This window comes from Delphinus delphis, chromosome 1 (assembly GCF_949987515.2).
Source record: "Delphinus delphis chromosome 1, mDelDel1.2, whole genome shotgun sequence".
Taxonomy (NCBI): Eukaryota; Metazoa; Chordata; class Mammalia; order Artiodactyla; family Delphinidae; genus Delphinus; species Delphinus delphis.
Genome location: NC_082683.1, coordinates 29,613,788 through 29,638,564, shown reverse-complemented (window position 1 = coordinate 29,638,564; position 24,777 = coordinate 29,613,788). Strand labels below are relative to the sequence as shown.

At 42.9% G+C, this 24,777-nt stretch overlaps 1 pseudogene; it reads left to right on the top strand.

The window, feature by feature from the left end:
• Positions 1-925: 925 nt before the first annotated feature.
• Positions 926-1,492, top strand: LOC132419954 (large ribosomal subunit protein eL18 pseudogene; annotated as a pseudogene).
• The last annotated feature ends 23,285 nt before the right edge of the window (positions 1,493-24,777 follow it).

Genomic DNA, 24,777 nt, shown 5'->3' with positions numbered 1-24,777 from the left:
GTTCTGTCCATTTTTGCTTCATGTGTTCATAAGCTCTGTTATTAGATGCATACATATTTGGGATTGTTCTGTCTTCTTGATTATTTGACTCTTTTTATCATATGAAAATTTCCTCCTTTCCTCTAGTGGTATTCCTTGTCTTGAATCTACTTCAACTGTTATTAATATACCCTTTCTTTTAATTAGTGCATCTTTTCACTTTTAACCTCTCTGTGTTTATATTATTATTTATCCACTTACGTCACCCAAAAAATTAGCAATTTTAGAATATTTAACACTAATACAATATTTTAATCTAATCTACAGTCATTACTGCACTTGCCCCAAATCTTTTTTAAAAATTTTTATTGGAGTATAGTTGATTTACAATGTTGTGTTACTTTTTGCTCTACAGCAAAGTGCATCAGTTATACATATACATATATCAACTCTTTTTTAGATTCTTTTCCCATATAGGTCATTATAGAGAACTGAGTAGAGCTCCCTGTGCTATACAGTAGGTCCTTATTAGTTATCTATTTTATAGGCAGTTGTGTGTGTATGTCCATCCAAATCTCCCAGTTTATCCCTCCCCTCTCTGTGTTTTTATACTTAAAGTGTGTGTCTTATTATAAAAGGATATAATTGGGTCTTGCTCTTTTATTGTCAGATAATTTCTGCCTTTTAATTGAAGTGTTTAGTTCATTTACATTTAATATAATTATTGATTTGGTTGGATTGAAAGTACCATTTTGCCATTAGATATCTGTTTTTTCCACTTTGTTATTTTAAAATTTTCTTCCCTCCTTTCCTTTTTCTTTTGGGTTCTTGAGAATTTTTAGTATTCTATTTTTATCTCATCTAGTTTTTAAAAAAATCTATATCTCTTGTTAAATGATTGTTCTAGCTTTCTCTTTCTGGACCTGGCTACGGAGGAGGAGCCATGATGGGAGTTGACATCCAGCACAACAAGGACCGAAAGTTTCCACGCAAGGAGCCCAAGAGCCAGGACATCTACCTAAGGCTGTTGGTCAAGCTGTACAGGTTTCTGGCCAGATGAACCAACTTCACCTTCAATCAAGTTGTATCGAAGAGGTTGTTCATGAGTCACACCAACTGGCCATGTCTGTCCCTTTCCCAGATGATTTGGAAGATGAAAGCTTCCTGACCAGGAAGGCAAAAGAGCTGTGGTTGTGGGGACTATAACCGATGATGTGCATGTCCAGGAGGTGCCCAAACGGAAGGTGTGTGCTCTTCGAGTGAGCAGCTGCGCCTGGAGCTGCATCCTCAAGGCCGGGGGCGAGATCCTCACCTTCGACAAGTTGGCCCTGGACTCCCCCAAGGGCTGTGGCACTGTCCTCCTCTCTGGTCCTCGCAAGGGCCAAAAGGTGTACAGGCATTTCAGCAAGGCCCCAGGAACCCCGCATAGCCACACCAAACCTATGTATGCTCCAAGGGCCGGAAGTTTGAGCGTGCCAGAGGCCGATGGGCTAGCCGTGGCTACAAAAACTAACCCCAGATCCTACCGTGTTATTAAAAAGATTTTGGATGCTAAAAAAAAAAAAAAAAAAAAAAGATTGTTCTAGGAATGGCAATATGCATTCTTAAATCATCAAAGTCTACCTTGAGTTAATATTATTCCCCTTCACATACAATGTAAGAATCTTACAACAGTAGATTTTAATTTCCTCCCTCTTTTGTTCTATTTTTGACATTTATTTTTGTTTTTACATATGTTAACTCCCACAATGTAGTATCATTTTTTGCTCTAAACAGTAGTTTTTCTTTTAAGGAAATTAAGAATTAAGAAAAGTCTTTAACACTGACTCATACTTATTACTATTTCTGGCGTACTTTATTCCCTGATGGGGATCCTAGTTTCCATCTGGTACCATTTCTCTTCAACCTAAAGAACTTCCTTTAACATTTCTTATAATGCAGATCAGCTAGTGATGAATTCTCCCAGCTTTGGCTTATTTAAAAATGTCTCTATTTTACCTTAATTTTTGAAGGATTTTTTTTCTGAATATAGGCTTTTAGGGTGAAAGTTTATTTTTTTTTTCTAGCACTTTAAGTTCTCCTTGCCTTCTAACTTGTGTCTAGTGGTAAATCAGTGATAAGTCATATATTTTTATCTTCATTCTCCTATCTGTAGGCGTTTTTGCAGGGGAGAGGGAACTGTTTTTCTCTTTTTTTTTTTTCCCTGAAATTTTGTTATGTGCTTTGATGGTGTTGTGTGTGTTTGTGTGTGTGTTTACACTGCTTGGGGTTTGTTGAACTTCTTGGATTTGTGGGTGGACATAGTCATGATATATGAAATTTTTTCAGTATTTTCAAAAATTAATATACTTTATTTTTAGAGCAATTTTAGGTTCACAGCAAACTTGAGCAGAAAGTCCAGAGTTTCCACATATCCCTTCTTATCATACACACACAACCTCCTTCACCATCAACATTCTGCATCAGTGTGGTTTATTTATTACAGTTAATGATCAACATTAACACTCTCTGACTTAAATCACAGCAAGGTCTTTTTGGACCCACCGCCTAGAGTAATGAAAATAAAAACAAAAATAAACAAATGGGACCTAATGAAACTCAAAAGCTTTTCCACAGCAAAGGAAACCATAAACAAAATGAAAAGAAGACCCACAGAATGGGAGAAAATATTTGCAAACGAAGTGACTGACAAGGGATTAATGTCCAAAATATACAAACAGCTCATGCAGCTCAATAACAAAAAAACAAACAACCTAATCAAAAAATGGGCTAAATAGACATTTCTCCAAAGAAGACATACAGATGGCCAAAAAGCACATGAAAATATACTCAACATCACCAATTATTAGAGAAATGCAAATCAAAACTTCAATGAGGTATCATCTCACACCACTCAGAATAGCCATCATTAAAAAAATCTACATACAGTAAATACTGGAGAGGGTGTGGAGAAAAGGGAACCCTCCTATACTGTTGGTGGAAATGTAAACTGGTACAGTCACCATGGAGAACAGTATGGCGGTTCCTTAAAAAACTAAAAATAGAGCTACCAGATGATCTAGCAATCCCATTCCTGGGCATATACCTGGAGAAAACCATAATTCGAAAAGACGCCTTCACCCCAATATTCATTACAGCACTATTTACAATAGCCAGGGCATGAAAGCAACCTAAATGTCCATCGACAGAGGAATAGATAGAGAAGGTGTGGCACATATATACAATGGAATATTACTCAGTCATAAAAAAGAACAAAATAATGCTATCTGCAGCAACATGGATGGACCTAGAGATTGTCATACTGAGTGAAGTAAGTCAGACAGAGAAGGACAAATATCGCTTGATATTGCTTATATGTGGAATCTAAAAAAGTGGTACAAATTAACTTATTTACAAAACAGAAATAGACTTACAGATGTAGAAAACAATCTTATGGTTGCCAAGGGGAAAGGCGGGTGGGCTAAACTGGGAGATTGGGATGGACATATACACACAACTATATATTAAATAGATAACTAAAAAGGACCTACTGTATAGCACAGGGAACTCTACTCAGTTCTCTGTAATGATCTATATGGGAAAAGAATCTAAAAAGAGTGGATATATGTATATGTATAACTGATTGACTTTGCTGTAGAGCAGAAAGCAACACAACATTGTAAATCAACTATACTCCAATAAAAAGTTTTTAAAAACGATCAACATTGGCACATCTTTATCAACCAAAGTCCATAGTTTACATTTCAGTTAATTCTTTGGTGTTATGTATTCTAAGGGTTTTGACAAATGTATGACGTATTCACCATTACAGTATTACAAAGAGCAGTCTCACTGCCCTAAAAGTCCTCTGTGCCCCACCTATTTATCCCTCCCTCCCCCTAATTCCTGGAAACCACTAACCTTTTTACTGTCTCCATAGTTTTGCCTTTTCCAAAATGTCATATAGTTGAAATAATACAATGTGTAGGCCTTGCAGAGTGGCTTCTTTCACTTAGTAATGTTTTTAAGTTTCTTACATGTCTTTTCACTGCTTGATAACTTGTTTTTTTAATCACTAAATAATATTTTATTGTTTGGGTGTATCACAGTATGTTTATTCATTCACTTATTGAAGGACATCTTGTTTCCTTTCTAATTTTGTTTTTCTTCCTTTAATTAATTAATTTACTTTTGGCTGCGTTGGGTCTTCGTTGCTGCGCGCGGGCTTTCTTTACTTGCGGCGAATCGGGGCTACTCTTTGTTGCTGTGCGTGGGCTTCTCGTTGCGGTAGTTTCTCTTGTTGTGGAGCACGGGCTCTAGGAGTGCGGGCTTCGGTAGTTGTGGCACTCGGGCTCAGTAGTTGTGGCTTGAGGGCTCTAGAGTGCAGGCTCAGGAGTTGTGGTGCATGGGCTTTGTTGCTCCGTGGCATGTGGGATCTTCCCGGACCAGGGGTCGAACCCGTGTCCCCTGCATTGGCGAGCAGATTCTTAACCACTGCGCCACCAGAGAAGTTCTGGCTTTCTAATTGTGGCAATTACGAATAAAGTTGCTATAAACATTCATGTACAGGTTTTGGTGTAAGTGTAAGTTTTCAACTCATTTGAGTAAATACCAAGAAATGTGATTGCTGGGTCATGTGGTAAGGCTATATTTAGCTTTGTAAGTGACCGCCAAACTGTCTTCTAAAGTAGCTGTACCATTTTCCATTCCCACCAACAGTGAATAAGATTTCATGTTGCTCCACAAACTCACCAGCATTTGGTGTTGTCAGTGTTTTGGATTTGGCCATTCTCAAAGGTGTATAGTGATATCTCACTGTTGTTTTATAGAGATATCTCACTGTATATCATCTTTGGTGACAATTCTGTTCAGATACTTTTCCTATTTTAAATTGAGTTGTTTGTTTTCTTATTGTTGAGTTTTAAGACTTTTGGGTATATTTTATCAGATACATCTTTTGTAATATTTTCTCCCAGTTTGTGGCTTGTCTTCTCATTCTCTTGACAGTAATTATTAAAAAAAATTTTTTCAACCCCAGTCTCTCTCTTTTCTTTCGTAGGCTTCAATTCCATTTATGTTACACTACTTGGTATTGTTCCACAGGCCATTTTCCCATTCTTTTTTTTCTGTGTTCTTCAGCTTTCATGGTTCAAGTGCTGTGTTTTCAAATTCACTGATCTTTAAAAAATTTTTTTCCAATCTGTTGTTTAACTCATCAAGTTAAGTTTTAATTCCAGAAAGTGCATTTTTCAGTTCTGTTATTTTTATTTGGTTCCTTCTGTAGTTTGCATTGTTCTATTGAGATTTCCCATTTGTTTATTCACTACGTAGTACTCTCCTTTAAATCCTTAAACATATTTATAATGGCAGTTTTAAAGTCCTTTACTGCTAATTCCAACACCTGTGTCATCTTTAGGTCTGTTTCTACTGGTAAATTATCTCCTGGTTATGGGTTACACTTTCCTGTATAACAAAAAGGGTATACTTGACGTGGTGGATGCTGTATTGTTGAGGTCTATATTTTTGCTGTCTTCCTTTAAAGAATGTTGTGTTTTTCTTCTGAGAGGCATAGCTAATGTACTGGTACATCAGCTTGGGTCTGCCATTTCTTGGTTTTAGGCTTTCATAGGATGAGTCTAGACTGATCCTTAATGTCTGGTCTCCCTTGAGTCTCTGCTGAATGCCCGGGCTGTTCGGGAAGATCTCTCCACTCTGGACGGTCAGACTCCACAATCTTGCAGCACCGTGTGACCTCCAAAACCTCTGTTTGGCTCGCAGTATGCCAGGAGCTTTTCTCTGTCAGGCAGCACAAATTCTCACTCTGTACGTACCCAGCTTTGTACCCAAAGACTCAATAAAACCCCTATGCAGATCCTGGTTCTCCTGTTCTGTGCCTCTTCCAACTCTCCTATAACCTGCCCCACAAATTCCAGCTGCCCCGGCAGCCTCAAACGTCAGTCTTTTTACTTCCCCCAGCAGGACTTCTGCTCTCTCTCTGGGCGCCACTCTCTGTGCTGAGGTCTGGAAAGTGCCCACTGGCAGAAAGCTGGGATAAATGTCAAGCTCCTGTGTTTTCCTTTCTCAAGGTTCACAACCAGTTAGGAGTTAGAGTGTTGCAGACATAAAAGCCAGAGAGAACCATGAAATCTTATTGCAACTCCATTTCCCTTATCCCTCCTCCACGCATGGCTCTCGTGGGGCCATTTTCCTGCAGGTGGGGATGAGGGAGAGGAGCAGGGGGCCAATGGGGGAAAGGGAGTCTGGAGAAGGCAGTTGGGGTATCGCCTGCTATATTTTGTTTACAGCTTCCCAGTGGGGCCCCAAAGAAGGAGGCAGCTGTGTGTTATTGAGCTTGTAGGAGAGGCAGGGAATGAGGGGGGTGCTGGGGAGTGCAATTAGCCAATGGTTTGAGACTGATGAAGTGGATAATGAGAGGTGCTAGGACAGATTTCTGTGTTAAAAAAGGAGACGGCGGGGAGAAGCCGTTGCACATTAATCTGCTCAGGTCTGATCTGTCAGGAACTGACTCCCTGCCGAGAGGACCAGGACCAGCACCAGAGGATTTGCAGGCTGGGCCAACACCTCCTTCCCAGGCAGCCTTCTTGGGGATTCTTATCATCCTCTTCCTCATGATTAACATCTATTGAGATCATATGGGCCATGTCTTATGCCAAGTAACTCTCATGATTTACCTCATTCCATGTCCCAAACAACTTTATGAAGTCGACTTTGTTATAACCCATTATACAGATGAGCAAACTGAGATGCAAAGAGGTGAAGGACCTTTCCTAAGTCACACTGTTAGTAAGTAGTGCAGCTGAGTTTCTCCCGTGGTCTGACACCAGAGCCTGATGGACACAGTCTTGGTCTTGACTTCAGGGTCAAGGTATGAGTACAGGTACGTTTGACCTCAGTCAGGTATGCAGGTATACCTGCAGGTATGTTTGACTCCAGTGCAGTCATATTTGACTTCAGTGATTGTCCTCAGAAGGGAAGGGACACATGTTCCTAGCACCTGCTCTGTGTGAGGCTCTGGCTACATTCTGCACCAAGCATGTTACATTTCTTCTGTTTTGTTTTTCAATTGTTTCTAATAACACCCAGTGAAGAAGATACTGTTTTCACCTTAATTTTACAGAGGAGGAAACTGAGAATGTATTAGAAAAATGAAATAGCTTGTCCAAAAAACCAAATCTAGCAAGTTATAGAACAATGTTAAGATGTATTAAACTTCTAACCAACAATTATATAATGAACCCTTACTACGTGCCAGGCTTTATTCTAGGTATTAGAGATACAGTAATGAATAGGAGAGCCAAAATCCTGCCCTCCTGGAGCTTATGTTCTACTGGGAGCAGAAAGGGAGCACTGGTAGACGCAGTAAGCAAATAAACCAGGTGGAGGTAAATGATATAGAGAAAACTAAGGCAGGGAAGGTGGGAAGGGAGGGTGTGGTGTGGAGGATGTAATTTTGTATAAAACGTCGGGAAGGATGCACTGAGAATATGACTTTTATGCAAAAACCTGGAGGAGCTGAGGAATCCAGCCCTTGGATATGTTATGGAAGAGTATTCTAGGCTAAGGGGACAGCAAGTGCAAAGGGGTGCTGAGTCGCCCAACTCCACGGACAGCTTTCATGAAAGCCACCACGTGAAGAGTATCTCCTGGGATTGTGTAGCGAGGGGGCTGGTGTGGGGGACAGAGGAGATGTGGCTGGAGCAGAGTGATGGAGGGGAGAGTAGGGACCATCAGTCAGAGGGGTAACTGCAGCTGAGTGTGTGGGACATTTTTGCCCATCATACGGACACAAAGTCTTCTCTGATGGGAACAGAGAAGTGTTTGAGAGATGATCTCCAGAAGCTCAGCCACTCTGATAGCCTCCAATTTGCCCCCGAGTTTAGCCTTCCCCTTGGGTCCTGCCACCCCCATGCCTCCTGCCTCCCGGTTGAGTGATCTCACTTTAAAGGCCTAAGTATCCCACCAGCTCTCTCCCTTAGCCCAGGTGAGAGCCAGACATGGTGAAAAAACTCAATACATGTGAGAGAAGAGGGAACCTTGACTGTGGGCAGACGCCTGCCTCTGGGGCTGGGAGGGGGGCAGAGGAGCACCCACCTCAGAGTGGTTGCAAGGTTTGAGTGAGGCGATGCCCACCCGGTGCACTGGCGGGAGGCCATTCTCTCACCTTACACCGGGGCTAGCTCTGTGATACATGACGATCGCTTCCTTTATCCCCCAGGAGTTCCCACTGCCGGGAGCTCCTCCTCTTTCCTCTCCACGCGTCAAAGTCCTATGTGCCAAATTTGACGTCCTCTAAGGAACCTCCCCAACCCTCACTGATTACCATCTCCAGACTCCAGGCAACACGTTCAGTGGAGAGGCAAGGACAAGGGTTTTGGCTTCAGACAGGCCTGAGTTCCCAGCTTGCCTCTGCCTCTGGCTCATGTTAGAAAAGTCACCAGACTACGTAAGCCTCCGTTTCCTCATCCATAGAATAGCATCTTGTCACGGAGGCATTTTGAGAATAAATGAGATGATGTAAGGAAAGCACTTAGCACGGTGGGCTCAAGTCAACGTTACTACGAGCACTTCAGTACGGATCCCACTACTCTGCTCTCAAATCTTCCACCCAGAGTTTACCTAGGCCAGAGGTTGGCAAACTTTTTCTGTTAAAAGGCCAGGCAGTAAATAGTTCAGGCTTTTCACACCATTCGGTCTCCGTTGTAGCTACTCAGCTCTGCCATCGCAACACAAAACCAGCCATAAACAAAATATACATGAATGGGTGTGGCCATGTTCCAATACAACTTCGTTTAATAAACAGGTGAGGGTCTGGATTTGGCCCGGGAGCCATAATTGGCTAGCCCTTGATCTATATCAATCCCTTCACTTAACAAAAAGAGGAGAAAGAAGCCCAGAGTCAATAAGTCACCCATCCCGGGGTGGCTGAGCCACCCAAGCGTGGAGGGAGGCCGGAAGCCTGATTCTCCATATTCCTCCCTGAATTGTTTTCTTCCTGTTCCATGTGGGTTAGCTTTCTCTCCCCCATTGGTTTGTCAGTTGCACACAGGCTAGTTACTCATTAAATATTCGTTGGATTGGTTTCATATAACAGTACATGTTTGACACCTCTTGGAAGCTTCTGGATATGTCCTTTGGAGAGAGCTGTGAAATCAGAGGTGAGGAATCACGGGCTGGTTCAAAGTCCCCGGGTGAGTCAAGAGTTCCCAGTTCCCAGCACTGGAGGACACTGTCAGCACGACAAGGACAGCCTTACTTCACCAGCGAGACAAGGCTCTGCAGCCGTGAAATTCTTCCTTTGGTTTCTCCAAGAAAACAATCCTCTGAAAAGAATCTCGTCTATTAATGTGATTATTAATCTGGAAAAAAGCCCACTTCTCAATAAAATGAATCTATGACAAGACAGATGTAATAAACCTGTTTAGGATTTATGATGTGCCCAGGCAGCGTTTTGCAAAAGATAATGTTCCCCTGTAATGTTGATTTGCCGGATGAGAACCATGTAATTTATTCTGTCAATGTACGTAAGAAATGTTATCTGTGTGGGGAATGACTGATGGCCTCATGAAAGCTGGCAGGGAAACAAATAAAACAATTTGGGTCTTAAAAATATAATCACCTAATGATCTTGTCCCAGCGTTTGTGACGGGGAGAGCAGGATTGGGAGCTGCGGCTGCCATGAATTTGCCGTCTGGACTCGGGACAATTTACCCTTGAGCTTGGCACCAGAGGGCAGCAGGGAGCCCTGAGAACCTCTCTTGGCTGTCCAGCGTCCTCCCTCTGGGCCTTTGTCCACGCTGTTCTGTCTTCCCGGCTATTGGTCCATCTATCCTTCAAGGCCTGGCTCAAAGGGTCTCTCCTCCATGGTGAGCTTCTGTACCTGGAGCTCTGCTAACACATACCTTGGCAACAACAGGGATTTTCCCTTCTTAGGACTCTTGTAGTCACCCTCTGGGCCTCTTTTAGGCCACTCAGCATTTGCTCCCTTGAAGTTGAGTGATTGATGTCATCTCTTTGAGACTAGAGCCCATCTTGGTTCAGCATCCTCATTGGCAGGGTCATTTCGTGAGTGTCCATGAGTGTTTGCTGAGCAAATTAATATTCAGAGTTAGAGCTACCATTTGCCAAAGAGTTCGAATGTGTCAGGCACTGTGCTAGGGGCTTTACAACTTGGTTACATAATGGAACCGACCTAGGAGGTGGGCACCATCATTGTTCCTTTTGTACGTAGTGGGAACTGGGGCTCAGAGGCCATCTGACTTATTCAAGGTCATATATATCTAGCAAGCAGAGGATCCGGCTTCCAAACCCAGACTGCAGAGTCTACTGTGATTGGATATGAACTTACTCTAAATACCCTCTCTGTGCTGATCGCTCCCTTCTGAGACTCTTTCCCCCCTTGGTTTCCATGTACTATACTCATCTGGTTTTCCTCTCAGTATTCTGACAACTCCATAGGGGATACCTTCTTTGCAGTGCCCTGGAGCACTGGTTGAAAAGTCCGTGGTGGGGGGGTGGCCAGCAAAGGGTATGGAAAAGGCATAAATGGGGTGTGTCTGAGGCAAGGCCACATGGAGGCCTAGGCCATGAGGCTGGCTCTGGCTTGGACAACATGGAGTTTTGAGGAGAGGCCAGAGAGTAGGACTGGGGAGGCAAGGCCTTTCACTAGATCAAGGCCAGCTGGGAAGTAGCTGGGCATCAAAGGGCAGTCCTGGGGAGGATGTGATGCCAGATGTAGGGCAGGGAAGCCTACACCCCAGGCCTAAGGTCTTGTAGCAGAGCTTAGATCTGGGGCAGCCTGGGGCTTTGCCAGGCAGGCTTAATGCTGCCAAGGCTGGGCCATTAGGCCTTGAGTCTGGGGAATGTGATTGCATCATTTTGGAGCCTGGTGAGAAACAGAATTCATCCTGGATGATTCGAATGTAGAAATTCTTATGAACATACTGCTTATAGAGGTATGAGTAGAGTTAAAGGAATCAACAAGGGGCCACCCAGAGAGGCACAGCAGCAGAGAGCTCACACCACTTAGGGTCAAAGAGACAAAGGGAGGAAATAACGTTACTGGGGCCCAGTGAGAGCTGGAGCCGGTGGGGATGGTGAGAGCGGTTGGTCACAGAGGGATGTAGCTGCTTCCAGAGGCATGGCACCAAAGCAGGAAGGAGTGGAGAAGAAATGACCCGATCTCTCTCTCCTCCTACCTTGCAGTGACTCCCACTGGTTGAACCCAGTATCAGGGTCAGATTCCTGGGTCAGGGAACAGGTTAGAAAAGGAAATAGAGTTGATCTGGGGGACTGGCCAGCACAGTGACTCACTGTTGAGTCTCCCCGGCTGGGCGCTGAGGGTGTATCTGGAACCTCAGTGCAGAACTGACTCTCGTACTGGTTGGTCTACCATGAGAAGAGGTCGCTTTGGGATCTGGGAATGCAGAGACAGGAGGAAGATGGGCAGCCCCCCGTGGAGATGGAGGCCTCCCTACTTGGCTCTTCTGTCTTTGTCTTGCTTGAACTTCAAGGAAGGATTGAGCATGGAGTATAGGCTGTGAGGAAGCTGAGACCATGACTCCAGACCTAGTTTCCCTAAGGCTAGAATGCGGGCATTGGATCAAAGCAGCAACTCTCAAATGGTTTTCCAAGGAGCTCCAGAGCTTAGTGGAGATGTCCCAGGAGTTGGTGGGTATGTGAAGGGGGAGGCCAAGGGAGTGGGCTGAAGGAATCCTAACGAATGCTACTCCTGCCAGCTGGCTAAAGCAGAAAACCTTCCTTGCGTCTGACTTCAGGAGAGCCACTTAGATGAGCTGGACTTGAGCATTTCAGCCTGGATCTGACTAAGGCCAGGGAAGGAGGTGTGGTAATTATAAAAGCTTTCGGCAAGCCGAGAATGTGGTCCATGATGTAAGAGGCAAGACTTGGGAGTCAGTTAAGGCGAATCCCAGGCATGACCTAGAACGGCGGTCCCCAACCTTTTTGGCAAAAGGGACCGGTTTTGTGGAAGAAAATTTTTCCACGGACGGGGGATGGGGGGGACGATTTCAGGATGATTCATTTATTGTGCACTTTATTTCTATCATTATTACATTGTAATATAGAATGAAATAATTATACAACTCACCATAATGCTGGCAGGAGGTGGAGCTCAGGCGGTAATGCAAGTGATGGGGAGCGGCTGTAAATATAGATGAAGCTTCAGTCGCTCACCCGCTGCTCACATCCTGCTGTGCAGCCCGGTTCCAAACAGGCCACAGACGAGTATCCGTCCATGGCTCGGGGGGTGGGGACCCCTGACCTAGAAGATGCTATGGACCAAGCTGGGGAGCCGGGGGTGGTGGGGGGGGGGAGAGAGAGGAAATCCAAGTATCATTCAATGGAGAGAGAATATAAAAACATATCCAGCAAAGTGTATTACTTTAAGGATCTCCTGGCTGAATGCTAAGTTTTCTTGTCTGATGTGATTGTTTCTTCAGGCACGGATATAAATGTCTCCAAGGTGGGTGGAGAGGACAAGTTCTAACCAAATTCTCTGATGCATAGAGATGCTGACCCTCAGGGAGACCACCTGCTAGCCAGCTCAGAGCTTCCCAGGCCGCCTTAGCACTCTCCCTCGTCCTGAATAAGGCCCTGTTTGGATCTTCCCCGCCGGCTGGAATCTCCTGCTCTCTGCTGGCTTGTATTTGAGTCCTGAACAGTCCAGTTCAGCAACTGTGGCTTCTGCCAGCCCAGCTCTGGCTTCCACTTTTTGGATCTTCTCTTTTTCCTTATTTTGTAAGTGTCACCATGTTGGTATCCCTCAGGGCTGACACCTTCCCTGAGCAATGTTCTCCCAGTTTAAAAGATCTCACCTCTGACTCCGGGTCTCAGACCTCCCCCCTACTCCCACACAAGTCTTCTTACCCATCTTGCCAGGACCCATGTAGTTCTAAGCACAAGCCCTCAGTCACAACCACAGAGGGATCTGCTTTTTGCTGCAATGTGCATGGAAAGAAAAAATCGAAGAAGCGTTAACCAACACCCTTGCGTGTACAAGGTAGTTTCATTTGTTTGAACGTGGCTTACCACGATAACTGCGTAACATTTCTGGAGCAATTACAATGTGCCAGATACCGTGCTAGGTTCTTCACACACACTATTTTAGCCTTCTGAGATTGTGCTTTTATTATCCTCAATTACAGAAATGAAGAAACTGAGGCTCAGAGAGGAAGCGCCTTGCCCAAGGTCACACAACTAAGAAGTGATGGAACCTGGGTCTTCTTATTGGAGTCTATGTGCTGAACAACCCTGCTAACCATTGTTTGGGTCTGGGGCGAGAAATGAACAGTCCCTCCAAACCTCTGAGAGGGCTCTTTTCAGCCACAAATTGAGCGAATGATACAAAACTGTGACAAGCAATGCAGAAAGGCTGATCAATAAAACACCGTCTGCAAGAAGCAGAGCAATTAGGTGAAGAAATGGAATAGCTTTCCAGTCTCTAAAATAATGGGGTCATATTAATTTAAAAATATTTTCACTTCATTGTCTATGATAAGAAATCCAACTTTGGTTCCTTCTGCTTGGATCACTCCTTCCTGACCCCTTGCATGACTGGTCTTTTCTCATCCTTCAGGTCTCAGCTTGAATGTCACCTCCTCAAAGGAGCCTCCCACAGTCCTCCAAACATAAAGCAGGTCATCCCCAAGGTTCTGTGCTGGCCCTTTGCTCTATCATAGCAGTTCTTTGCATGGCAACATTTATAATTGCATGTGTGTGTGTGAGATGGTTCTGTCTCCCCTACTAGACTCTAAGTTTGGTGAGGCTAGGGACCACACTTGACGCATCTACCCTGTAGACCCCACACCCAGCACCGTGTCATTCAAGCAGCAGGTGCCTAGCTAGCATTTGCCAAAAAGACAGATGAATAAGTGTGGTGTATTCTTATTTACCAGCATTCAGAAATCTTATTTTTGAGTTCTCTGATCTTATTTAATAACAAATCACTTAAGAACAATTTGATATCTATTGCAATATGTAAACTGGGAAATCATGTAAATGTGGTTATTACTTTCTGGCTGTCAGTGATATCTTTGTTTTCTTGGGAGGGGGAGAAACAGAATAAGAGAAAGAACAATGCACGGGCAGTTGGGAGATCTGGGTATGAGCCTTGGGTTTGCTGCTTACTAGCTGTGTGACCTTGGGCACGACCTTTTCCCTCTCTGGTCCTGAGTTTCCTCAGCTGTAAAATGAGCTTGGACCGGCAACTCTCTAAGAATTCTTTCAGCTGTAAAAGTTTAAACTCTGAGAATTACATAGATTGCACATGGCTGAAATGATTGGATTTGGGACATCAAAGCATGTTTTGGGCTACACTAGCGCTGAAATGGCATTTTGTTGGGGTACAGTCTCAACCTAGAGTCTGGATGACTTCTCTTGTTGCCTTCAGTGTGGCAGGAGTCACCCAGTCCTCTCTGTGCAGTGCTGGGAGCCATGGTAGAGGACAGAGCTACTCCCCTTCCTTCCCGATGGGGCTTGTCATTTGTCTGCCTCATCCTCAGAAACCCTGCAAAGCCTGGTAAGAAAGAAGCTGCAAAAAAGGAATAATAATTTCCCCTCTTTTATCCTCCGCTGCCATCTCCTCATCCTCAGACCACAGAGCATCCAGTCGCTACTCAGTGACTGGGCTGGAATGAGAGTCGGAGAGGATAGGGCTGAGCTTCCAGGCTCTGTGGCCTGAGGAGCCTGGAGGAGCCCGGGGGGTCGTGGAGTCTGCCTGGGCCAGTGTTACAATGCCTGTTAATCGGTGTTTAAGTGGGTTCATCAGTGTGGAGTAGCGCCTGCTGCTGCTGAGCTCAGCCCGGGCCGAGAGAGCTGGGAGCTGGTGAATAACATCTTACTTAGCAGAAACTTCCCCTCCGTTGGAGCATGTTTCAGAGGAGTTTGATTGGAACGAGGATTGATGTCAGTCCTGCAAGGCAAAGGCATCTGAAGCTTCTGCCGCAGCCACCGCTATAAAACGAGCCATTTGTGGTGACCGAGAGATGCACGCAGAACACTGCAGCACCCCACATCTCTGCACCCCACCCTGGCCGTGCAGCCACAAGGCTTGTCCGTCCCAGGTGGGTAGAATGGACAGTCCTGGGAGGACCAGCCAGCGGGAACCTTGGTGCCTTGGAGATTCCTGGGCATGTTTTCAGCTGAGGAGCCAATAGACCAGGGCTCAAATTTAGAGCTGCCACCTCTTAGCTGTGTGATCTTGGGCAACTTGTGTAACTTCTCATAGTGTTGGTAGACTCATGCCCGCCACAGAGATATTAATTCCTACCTTGGAGAGCTGATGTGAGGACTAAAGGAGCCAGGGTGCAGTGGGTTATGGGAACTAAGACATTTCCTGCCAAGGAGTTGGCCCTAAGCCCACCTGAGACCCCATCTCACTCCTGTCCTAGGCTGAGATGGGGATGTGGGAGGGTTGGACAAGGAGTGTGAGCAGGGCTCAGGAGACAGTTTAGGAGAGGCCCTTCCTCCTCCCCCAGGTGGTGGGGGCATGGGTTCACGGTGACTTGCCTCCAAAGCTTTTGCTCCAACCCATGGTGAAGAATCAGACCCTGTCTGCTCTCAGCTCCCAAAGGTGGGACTGGCAGGGCCTGGTGGCTCCAGGTCCAGGGCTATCCCCAGAGGTCCGGGTTAGAGACAGTACAATAGGCTGGCTGGCCTTCATAGATCTGTCTGATGAAGGGTGATAAGAAATAAAATCTCTTCTTTTCTTCAGTGGTTTAATCCTCCGCTCTTGCAGGGATCCTCAACGTCCATGTCTGGGTATGCAGCTGTTAGAGGAAGGGCTGGAGGGTCAATCGGGAGGCCTGTATCCTAATCTTTCCTGAGGACTCAGCTCACTCCGAGGCCTTGGACCCTCCTCTCCTTATTGGCCTCAGGGACCCCATCAAAGGCCAAAAGCTATGATCTCCAATGGCTGTAACATTCCCTAATTTTGAATCTGAGCAGGGAAGAGGTTCTGTGTCATTGTCTTCACAGCCCTGGCCAGAGCCGCAGCTCCTTCTTCAAGACAGGAATCAAGAACCAAGGCCACATGATCTGCAGCTGCAGAGGGACAGGGCCCTGAGAGTGGGCTTCATTGTGTCTTTAGTGAAGGACTTTGTGAGAGCCTCTGAATGGGGCTTGGAGCAGTTTTCATGTTTATTTTTAAATCTCTTTGGGGTGCTGCTTTTAATTCTTCTCCTTCTTTGGCCCTTTCACATGGGAGCTAGATGACAAGGCATGGCATGATTGTGTTTGCCCAAGTGCAGATAAGATCAGTCTTGGCAGATCGGCTGAGCCCCAGCTCCTAAGGAGAAATGGAACATAATAAACAGGTACTGGGGGGAATAAATAGGGAGGATTAAATCCTAACAAAGGCAGGAACATCTGGGACATACAAAAGCTTGTTCAGAGAATTGCCTGGGAGAGAAAGAAATGAAGAAAGCAGCCCACTTCACTCTTACCTGGCTCCCTTACTGGTCTCCACGAGCACGACGCACCCGAGGGATGCCTCTTGAGAAAATTTCTGCTCCTGGAGGATTCCGGATAGCAAAACTCTGGTCGGGCCCCCAGCTGTCCCTGCAGCAGAGGCCAAGGAGCACGCAGGCCCCAGCCCCTCATGTCAGCCCTCACTGCTCCTTCCCAAGAGTTACTTCACCCCCCCCATTGGGGATTTCCTGCTCAGAAAGCCTTCTTGGGCTGCCCAGAGATAAGCAGTGCTCTTCCCTGCATAGTGTTTGGGCTGATTCCCTCTGGGCCTGCTTGCCTGATAGAGTGTGAGTTCTATTTCAGCTCCTGGTTGGCTGAGTAGACAGGGGGAAAGAAAAGAGTATCTTACATGAGTCTCCTGGACTGATCTACTTCTCTACAGCTATACTCCTACTGCCCTGGGAATGGCAACCGTTACTTATCCCCAGTAAGATTCTCTTAACCATCCTCTTGCTGCCTGCCCCATCCTCCAATTGATTCTCAATGCTGAGACCAGACAGATTTTAACAAAATGAAGATCTGACAATGTTAGGCCCCCACTTAAAACACTTCATGAAAGAAAACATGTTCAGAATGGCAGAGTAAGAACCTCCCCAAACCTGCTCCTCTATAAAAGCAATAAGAACACTGGAAAAGTGGTCAAGATCTACATTTTCAGAGCTCTGGAAGTTAATCAAAGTCTTGCAACAATCCAGAGTGTTTATTCAAGAAAAATGGTGTAATCTCAGCAGAACAATGAGCTTTGTGGCCATTTTTTTTTTTTTTTTTTTTTTTTTGTGTGTGGCTGTGCTGGGTCTTCGTTGCTGAGTGCGACTTTCTCTCTAGTTGCAGTGAGCGGGGATTACTCTTTGTTGTGGTACACAGGCTTCTCATTACGGTGGCTTCTCTTGTTGCAGAGCACGGCTCTAGGCGCGTGGGCTTCAGTAGCTGCAGCACGTGGGCTCAGTAGTTGTGACTGGCGGGCTCTAGAGCACAGGTTCAATAGTTGTGGCGTGTGGGCTTAGTTTCTCCGCGGCATGTGGGATATTCCCAGCCCAGGGATCAAACCTGTGTCCCCTGCATTGGCAGGCAAATTCTTAACCACGATGTTGGCACGGTGTCTCCAAGGGAAGTCCCGAGCTTTGTGGCATTTTAACTTGCTCTATTCCCATGCCTCTTTCCCCAGCTCTGTGGTAGCCTTGAGAATCAGCAGCACCACAACCACAGTAGCTGTGAAAACCCGCAGCCTAGCTGTCACTGAAGGGGGAAGTATGAGTTTGGAGATGCCCAGAAGCTCCATCATCAGAGAACTGTCATGATTTGACTCGTACAGCAGCTCCCTGGAAAAGTCTAATTCACAGGACTTGTCTTTATTTGATCTGACTCAGAGCTTTCTCAGTGAGACACTTTATCTGCAGAGCATTTGTCAAAAATAATAATAGGCAATTGTTTAACATCACACTTACCTGAGATGGTGATGCCTGCTGGGCAAATAGGAGCCTGGCCCCAAACCTTAAATCTCGTGAATGAGATGTCCATAGGGAGCTTTGAAAAGTTCTGACATACTCCTGGGGATTAAGAAGGCTACACACACACATGTGCAGGGCTGTGTGTGTCCCCAGGACTGACTTGAGAAGGCCCCAAGCTCTTACTTCTAGCAGGTCTTGGGACTCTGAATAAGCAGGAAATGAAGCATTCAGGCAGAGCTGTAAATTACCAGAACCTTGAAGGTGTGCATCAATACATACACAGAGCCCCTCAGAAAATGATGGGAGAAATTTTATTGGTTGAAAGCATTAAGGAAAACTCTGTTCAATCATTAGATAATCAATAAGCTAACTGAGCAGAGACCTCAGAGTCTGCACATGACAAGGAATATAGACTTTACAAAATTAGTTCAGAAAAGGCACTAAATCAACAGTAACAGCAACAACAACAATGAACAACAACACTGGCAAGCCCTGGGGTGGGAGAGATCTGATTTCCAGAGTTGCCATATTATATTATATAGAATGTTTAGTTTTCAGCAACAACAAAAAATTTGAGACATGTAAAGAAAGGGGAAAATATGGTCCATATACAGGAAAAGAAAAACAGTCAATAGAAATTCTTCCTGAGGAAGTCCAGATGTTGGATTTACTAGACAAAGACTATAAATAATCTATTATAAAATGTTCAAAGAGCTAAAGGAAAACTCTTACAAAGAATTAAATAAAAGTATGAGAACTATGTGCCGTCAAATAGAGAATACCAAAAAAGATTAAAAAAAATACATGCACCCAAAACAGCCCCAAAATACATGAAGCAAAACCTGATACAACTGAAGGGAGAATAGACAACAATAATAGTTGGACACTTCAATACCCCACTATCAATGATGGATAGGACGACTAGGAAGAAGATTAACAAGGAAACAGAAGACTTGAACGACACTATAAAGCAGATATCTGCAGAACACTTTGCCCAATAATAGCAGAATGTACATTCTTATCAAGTGCACATGGAACATTCTCCAGGATAGACCACACATTAGGCCATAAAAAAAGCCTCAAGAAATCTGAAAGAAGTGAAAGTATGCAAACGATGCTCTTTGCCCACAATGGAATAAAGTTAGAAATCAATAACAGAAGGAAATATGAGAAATTCACAAATATATGAAAATCAAACAACACATTTCTAAGTAACAATGGATCAAAGAAAAAAAATCACAGGATAAATTAGAAAATACTTTGAGAAGAATGAAAACAAAAACACAAAATGCTAAAACTTATGGGAGCAGTGTCTAGAGAAATTTGTAGCTATTAGCACCTATATTGAACCTATTTGCAGGGCAAGAATAGAGAAGCAGATGTAGAGAACAGACATGTGGACACAGGGTGGGGGAAGGGGAGGTGGGATGAATTGGGAGATTGGGATTGACATATTTACACTACCATGTATAAACTAGATAGCTGGTGGGAACCTTCTGTATAGCACAGGGAGCTCAGCTTGGTGCTCTGGGGTGACCTAGATGAGTGGGATGGGAGAGTGGGATGGAGGTCCAAGACGGAGAGGATATATGTATACATATAGTTGATTCACTTCGTTGTACAGCAGAAACTAACACAACATTGTAAAGCAACTATACCCCAATTAAAAAAAATAAGAAGATATGTCTTAAACGAATAACATAAGCGTCCACCTTAAGAAACTAGTAAAAGAAGAGCAAACTAAACCCAAAGCAAGCAGAAAGGAGGAAATAATAAAGATTAGAGCAGAAATATATGAAATAAAGAATAGAAAAACAATGGGGAAATTTAATGAAATCAAAAATTGGTTCTTTTTAAGTATCAACAAAGTTGACAAACCTTTAGGTAAACTGGCCAAGAAAAAAGGGGAAGATTCAAATTATTAAAACCAGGAATGAAAGAGGATGTGGCATCACTACAAACCTTACAGAAATAAAAAGGATTATACAGTGATACTATGAACAACTGCATGTCAACAAATTAGATAATCTAGGTGAAAAGAACAAATTCCTAGACAGATACCACTGAAACTGACATAAGAAGAAATGGAAAATCTGCATAGAGCTATTATAACTAAAAAGATTGAATTAGTTATAAACAACAACACATTCAATAAAGAAAAGCCCAGACATGGAGAGCGGACTTGAGGACATGGGGAGGGAGAGGGGTGGGCTGGAACAAGGTGAGAGAGTGGCATGGACATATATACACTACCAAATATAGAATGGATGGCTTGTGGGAAGCAGCTGCATAGCACGGGGAGATCAGCTCGGTGCTTTGTGACCACCTAGAGGGGTGGGATAGGGAGGGTGAGAGGGAGACACAAGAGGGAGGGGATATAGGGATATGTGTATATGTATGGCTGATTCACTTTGTTATACAGTAGATGCTAATGCACCATTGTAGAGCTATTATACTCCAATAAAGATGTTGAGGAAAAAAAGGGGAAAGAAAAGCCCAGGTCCATGTGGCTTTCCTGGTGTATTCTATCTAACATTTAAAGAAGAATTCATATCAATCTTTCACAAATCTTTCCAAGAAATAAAAGAGGAAGAAACACTTTCCAACTCATTCTATAAGGCCAGTATTATCCTGATACCAAAAACAGACAAACACATTGTAAGAAAACTACAGACCAAAATCCCTTATAAATATAGACATAAAATCTTCAACAAAATACCAGCAAGATGAATCAAGCAATATATAAAAGTGATTATACACTATGACAAAGTAGGGATTATTCCAGGAGTGCAAAGTTGTTTTAATATCTGAAAATCAATCAATATGATGTACCACATTAATAGAATGAAGAAACTAAGAGAAACTAAGAAACTAACTCAACAGATGCAGAAAAAGTACTTGACAAAACACAATTTCCTTTCAGATAAAAGCACTCAATAAAAAAAGGAGTAGAAGGGACCTTCCTTTACAAAAATCCACAGCTAACATAATGGTGAAAGACTGATAATTTTCCCTCTAAGATTAGGAATAAGACAAGGATGTCCATTCTCACTACTTCTATTTAACATTGTAATGGAGGTTTTGGCTAGGGCAAATAGGCAAAAAAAGGGAAGAGAAAGGCATTCTGATTGGAAAGGAAGAAGTAAAACTGTCTCTATTTGCAGATGATATTGTATATAGAAAATATTAAGGAGTGAACACACACAAACACTTAGAATGGGTCCAGCATGGTTGCAGGACATAAGATCAATATACGAAAATCAATTATATTTCTACACACTATCAATCAATAATCCAAAAGTGAAACTAAGATAAATTCCATTTATAATAGAATAAAATAATAAAATACTTAGGAATACATTTAACAAAAATGTAAGGCTTGTACACCGAAAACTACAATTGAAAAATATTACTCAACAACAAAAAACAAGTAACATTATCCAAAAATGGGCAGAAGACATAAATAGACATTTCTCCAAAGAAGATATACAGATGGCCAACAGGCACATGAAACGATGCTCAACATCACTAATTATTAGAGGAATATAAATCAAAGCTACAATGAGGTGCCACCTCATGCCAGTCAGAATGACCATCATTAAAAGGTCTATAAACAACAAATGCTGGAGAGGGTGTGGAGAAGAGGGAACCCTCCTGCACTGTTGGTGGGAATGTAAGTTGGTATAGCCACTGTGGAAAACAATATGGTGGTTCCTCAGAAAACTAAAAATAGAATTACCATATAATCCAGAAATACCACTTCTGGGCATATATCCAGATAAAACTATAAGTCAAAAATATACATGCATCCCTGTGTTCATAGCAGCACTATTCAAAATAACCAAGACATGGAAACAACCTAAATGTCCATTGACAGATGAATGGATAAAGAAGATGTGGTACGTATATACAATGGAATACTACTCAGACATAAAAAATGAAATAATGCCATTTGCAGCAACGTGGATGGACCTAGATATAATCATACTAAGTGAAGTAAGTCAGAAAGAGAAAGACAAATACCATATGATGTTACTTATATGTGGAATCTAAAATATGACACAAATGAACCTATCTATGAAACAGAAACAGAATGATGGACATAGAGAACAGATTGGTGGTTGCCAAGGGGGAGGGGGTTTGGGGGAGGGATGGAGTGGGAGATTGGGTTTAGCAGTTGTAAGCTTTTATGAATAGAATGGATAAACAACCAGGTCCTACTGTATGACACAAAGAATTATATTCAATATCCTATGATAAACCATAGTGAAAGAGAATATAAAAAAGGAATGTATATATATGTATAACTGAATCAATTTGTTGTGCAGCAGAAATTAACACAACATTGTAAATCAACTATACTTCAATAAAAAAATATTAAGAAGTTAAAGAAGATCTAAATAAATGGGAAGACATCCATGTTCATGATCAGAAGACTTAATATTGTTAAGATGGCAGTACTCCTCAAACTGATCTACAGATTACATGTAATCCATATCAGAATTTAAGCTGACTTCTTTGTAGAAACTGAAAAAGTTCTAAACTCTAAAATTCTGATTCTATACTTCATATGGAATTACAAGGGATTCATAGTGCCCAAAATTATCTTGAAAAACAAGAACAAAGTAATAGTACTCACACTTCCAGATTTCAAAACTTACAAAGCAACTGTAACCAAAACAGTGTGGTACTGGCATAAGTATAGATGTATTGATCAATAGAAAAGAATTGAGTCCAGAAATAAACACGTATATGAATGTCAATTGATTTCAAGACAATACAATGGAGGAAAGAATAGTCTTTTCAACAAATCGTGCTGGACACTAGACAGGGACATGTAAAAGAATGAAGTTGAATCCCTACCTCAATCATATACATTAATTAACTGAAAATGAATCAAATACCTAAATGTAAAAACTAAAACTATAAAAATCCTAGAAGAAAACACAGAGTAAATTTTTATGACCTTGGAATTGGCAACAGTCTCTTAGATTTGACACCAAGAGCACAAGTGACAAAACAAAACAAAACAAAAATTAAATAAATTGGATTTCATCAAAATTAAAACCTTTGTGCTTCAAAGGACACCATAAAGAAATTGAAAAGACAGCCTAATGGGTCTGTCTATATTCCAAGCATATATATTCCAAGCATATATATATATATTCCAAGCATATATCTGATGAGGAACTAGTATCCAGAATATATAAAGAATTCTGACAACTCAATAATGAAAACACAGATAAGTCAATTTTTAAAAAGTGGGCAAATAATTTGTATAGACATATCTCCAAAGAAGATATGCAGATTGCCAATAAGCACATGAAAATATACTCTATACTATTAGTCATTAGGGAAATGCAAATTAAAACCATGATAAACTACTACCTTATACCCACTGGGATCACTAAAATAAAAAAGGAAGACAATAACTATTGACAAGGATGTGTGGAAATTATAACCCTGACAGATTGCTAGTTGAATTGTAAAATGATGCAGCCACTTTTTGGACAGTTTGGTAATTGCTCAAAAAGTTAAACACAGAGTTACTATGTGATCCAGCAATTCCACTCCTAGATATATACCCAAGAGAAATGAAATCTTATGTTCACACAAGGAGTTGTACATGAATGTTCATGTCAGCATTATTCATAATAGCCCCAAAGTGGAAACAACACAAATGTCTACCAGATGATGAGTAAATAAACAAAATGTGGTATATCCATACAGTGGAATATTATTTGGCCACTAAAAGGAACGAAGTATCGATACATGCTACCACATGGATGAACACTGAAAACATTACGCTAAATGAAAGAAGCCAGTTACAAAAGATACATATTGTATGATTCTATTTATATAAGATGTCCAGAATAGGCAAAGCCATTGATACAGAAAGTAGATCAGTGGTTGTCAGGGGCTGAGGGGAAGGAGAAATGGGGAGTGACTGCTAATGCGTATGGGGTTTCTTTCGGGGGTGATTACAATTTTCCAAAACTAGATAGATGGTTACACAACTCAGTGTATATACTAAAAATCACTGAACTGTATACTTCAAGAGGGTGAATTTGATGCTGTGTGAATTACTTCTCAATAAAAATGCTATTAAAAAAAAAACTTCATGGCTTCTTCATTGCTCTCAGGATGAATTCTGTCTCCTTAGGATGTGACTCCTGCTGACCCTTTTAGACCCATATCTTACTCCCCGCCCGGGCCCCCATCCCCCAGCATTTAACGCTCCAGCCTAAGGACTAATCCCTAAATATGCCTTCCAAGCTTTTACCACTGCACTGTATTTGCAATGTAGAGGTTTCGAAAAGGGGCCTGGGAATCAGGCAAGTCTGGGTTCACATCCTAGCTTTGCAACCTATGCTGTTTCCCGCACCATGCAATCTCCTTGTCTTACAAAGACCAGACCAATGTGAGCTCCATTTAGGAACACAGAAGGACGCACTATAAAGCTTGATGACCTCTTAAAATGGATGGTTTCATGACTTGCCTTTCCCGCAGGTTTCCCTAGTGATCTCAAGTTTATTAGATATTTACTCAGTCTTGGTAACTTAACCTAGCAGACACAGAAACTGGCTGGGTGGTGGTGGGCTCTCAAGCTAAGAAGCCAGGTAGAGTCGGGGAATGGGACAAGCATCCAAAAGAAGCTGGCCAGGAGAGAGGGAGAGAATGCAAGAATGATGGTGAGAGAAAGGAGAGACCGAGCTGTGCTCTGATCCTTCATTCTGTGAGATGCCCTATATCTTATTTTTTTTTCTTCAGTACGCGGGCCTCTCACTGCTGCGGCCCCTCCCGTTGCGGAGCACAGGCTCCGGTCGCGCAGGCTCAGCGGCCATGGCTCACGGGCCCAGCCGCT